Below are 3381 nucleotides of genomic sequence, written 5' to 3' on the forward strand. Positions count from 1 at the left end.
ACATAAAAATATTGCGACTATTAAGTAAAATTCTGGCAAAAGGAGGTTCAGATGAAATTAATTTTTCAGTACAATTTAAATGAACTTCGTATAAATTTCACAAAATTAATCTATAGAATCTACGAAAAAAATCACGTATATCTTATGAGATACAAATGTGGACTAAGATTTCATGAGTTCATTCTGTGCTATCTATACTTCACATAAGTATTATGAGAAAAGTTCTATGGATTAAAATGACATACGTTTTCACGTAGCATTGAAGTGAGGATTTTTCTGAGTGTACCAAATAAAATGTACGTAATACACAAACTACCAACACAAGTAAACTTAGTTTATATTAGATTCTTAAGTGGCATGCAATCACAAACGAATTCAGACATGACAGTCACGATCTTTTTTGACGCACATCTACGGTCCTTCGTGAAACTGGCACCAATGGTGATAAATTGGTTGTACTGCTGAGTTCCCATCATCACCAGCCCGGTGGCAATGATAAGGCGCTCCAGCAAGTGCTATCGTAACCAACATCTCGGTCCTTGGGGCCTTCAAAGCTAGCAAGTCAGTGAGAGTAAAGTAAACAAAATGGAGTAAAATACAACACATCATCGCATATGAAAACCTTTTTTGAAATCTTGTAAGGTAGTTTTGAAAGAATATTTGTTGAATTATATGAAAAAGAGTGCTGACGATGCATATTGCCAGAAATGGTGTAGCAGGAGGAAGATTAGGCATCGAAATTCACAAAATGGAATGAAAATCAAACAGTTGAATAGGCAGCAAGTTCTATTTCTCTTTTCTAAGTATAAGTTTGCAGTGTAAAGCCAAATCGCATAGTAATGAAATTTATTCCAGATAATCTTCATTATCAGAATAACGGGTAATGTGAAGTGAATAAAGCATTAACCACAAAACCGAAGAGTGCAGATTTTCAAAACCAATGTGTGTCTAAGCAACTATAGAATAATGAATTGTTTGGAGGGTAAGCTATAGTTTGATGAGTATCTAGATCCCAGGAAGTAGCAAACGGTTGTCGTCGACATAGAACATATTGTGAACAATTTCCATAGCCACTATATTACATCATCAATATAATAAATATGAATTTCCATTAGTTTTGAAAGTAAAGTGAAATGCAATACAAGGATTTGATGCTGTTTTATTAATTCGTCACTAAAACTGCAGACCCTCAATTTCCTTCAAACAGGATGAGCTTAGTCAATTTCTGACGATTTGTTGCTCTGAAAGGAATCATTGTTTTGGCATATTCATTTATGCGAATATCAAAAAAATGTTCTAATTTTTTCGATGAGAATGGGAACATGATCTGCAATAGTGCGGATACGATTATGTCGGAACATGGTATAGAATTCATTTTTAATCGATGCTGCGGTACAACGCATTTCATGTTTTCAAACCGAAAGATAATCTTTAACGAATATTCCAGTGCGGCTCTCGGTGTTCAATAATTGTGTATTATTAAAATTTAAACAGTTAGCTTCTCCTAAGCAAACTATTGTTTTGTTTTTATTTAAACGTTTATAGCATGCTTTCAACTGACTGGCATTTGGATTGTCGTTGGAACCACCTTTTGCTTGTACAGCCCCAAAAAACGTTTCTAGATGGTCTTGACTCAATCGATATGTGTACAGTCTAATGCTTCTTGATCCGACTTTTGTTCATCGAGTCCTTTAAAACAGTACGTACGGTATATATCACATATAATCACAATATTCACCAAGAATTCTAAGAATCCCGTTTTATATCGAGAATCAAGAAGACTCGTTCTATCCCGCAGTCTCATACTTCGGATGAAATGATCAATGTATTCAAACGCATGATAATAAAGATCAAAATTTTGGTAAGACAAAGGTTTTTTAAACCCGTCATTCGAATCATCAGATCAATCAGAATATCGAACAGGTCATTAAATAAACCCAGGAACTCGACCGTTGGCAAACAATTCGCGATATCTTCCTCGATTTCTTGTAAATGTTCTAAGGCTGAAGCAACGCTGTTACTAATGACCTGGGTGGCTAAGATTATCTTCATTTTCGAGTCATGGAAACAAATGTGTTTGTCAGTGAGTTTTGGGGCAAGCTTCATCCCATTTAGTTGTTGATACTCGTTCAGCATGCGGACATATTCCCATATTCTGGCTTCACCTTTAGGAGTCATGATAACTTTCTGTGATTCTAGTGTATTTCTAACTAATTTGACCATATGAACTGCGTCGAGTAAAACATTCACTTTATACTCAGCACATGGATGTTTGAAAGCCGCCCGAAAGGATTCTTTCGAGTGAGCTTGTATGTCACATCCAAGTGCATTGGCCGTGGCGATGTTAGTTTTCGTACCATCAAAAGTGAATACTGGTATGATAATGCCAGTATGATGGAGACATTTCAAGATGGTGATTATGATCTCTTTCTTTTCTTGTGAATTCATTCCATTGATAAAAAAATAGGCAATTGGTATTTTCCAGCTCTCTTGCATACCAGTCACCATAAAAACGAGTGCTTCTCGTGCGGCAGAAAGGCGATCTAAATTGTTTCTGTTAGTACTGTCTATAAAGTGGTGCTGTACAACTCCTTCGAATTTTTTGGTGAAACGGTTCCAGATTATTTGCTGACGTATAGCGATTTCGTCCATCATCAAACATCCGAGAATTACTTTACCCTGGATAGTATACTCTTCCGCCTTTACTTTGATGGCAGCAATCGATTCTGCGGTTATTCCTGGTTCTCCATCAATACTTGTGTACCAAAGAATGATTGTTCTTTCATGGGGCAATGTGTTATTAAAAGTTTTTCGTACAAAACGATAGGCGCTAGGAGAATAGAAATGAAGAGTTGTAGCGAAACTACGTAACTTATCACTGTACGGTTTTCCTGCTCTTCAGTGCTTTAATTGATTAAATAAATCATAGTTTGCGAATTTTTCTGAAAAATGATTAGTGAAGATAAAAAACATATTCGATGATTCATAAGAAACGAGTTATTTTACCCTAAGTAATGACGAGCTCTTCTGACAAAAGTGGCTTCGTCTGGAGTTCACGATAAAGTTCTTCCATATTCCGTACCTTGTTATGTAATTGTTTATTCTGTGCCCTAAGTCTTCTTACAGATTTCTGATTAGAGATCATTCTGGCACGCAATTTCGGAACGAATTTCATCACATTTTTGGGAGTTAAATTTTCTTCAATCATATCTCCAGTATAACGGATTGTGCTAATCAAAAAATAATAATGCAAAATTCTTCGTTACAGAAACAGGAAATGAATTATGTTACCAATTTCGAATGATGCGATCGGAAACCAGACTGTCTGGTGCACTTTCAAATTTTTCGCTCAACGAAAACGCAACATCATTACTTTCGGGA

The 3381-nt window shown here is 35.8% G+C and overlaps 1 long non-coding RNA gene across 1 annotated transcript; it reads left to right on the forward strand.

Annotated features, from left to right (window-relative positions):
* The first annotated feature begins 364 nt into the window (after positions 1–364).
* Positions 365–1147, forward strand: LOC131432431 (uncharacterized). Its single transcript, XR_009229861.1, has 2 exons — positions 365–803; positions 856–1147. It is a non-coding gene; the product is annotated as an uncharacterized LOC131432431 (long non-coding RNA).
* Positions 1148–3381: the final 2234 nt, after the last annotated feature.

This window comes from Malaya genurostris, chromosome 2 (genome assembly GCF_030247185.1).
Source record: "Malaya genurostris strain Urasoe2022 chromosome 2, Malgen_1.1, whole genome shotgun sequence".
NCBI classification, from domain to species: Eukaryota; Metazoa; Arthropoda; class Insecta; order Diptera; family Culicidae; genus Malaya; species Malaya genurostris.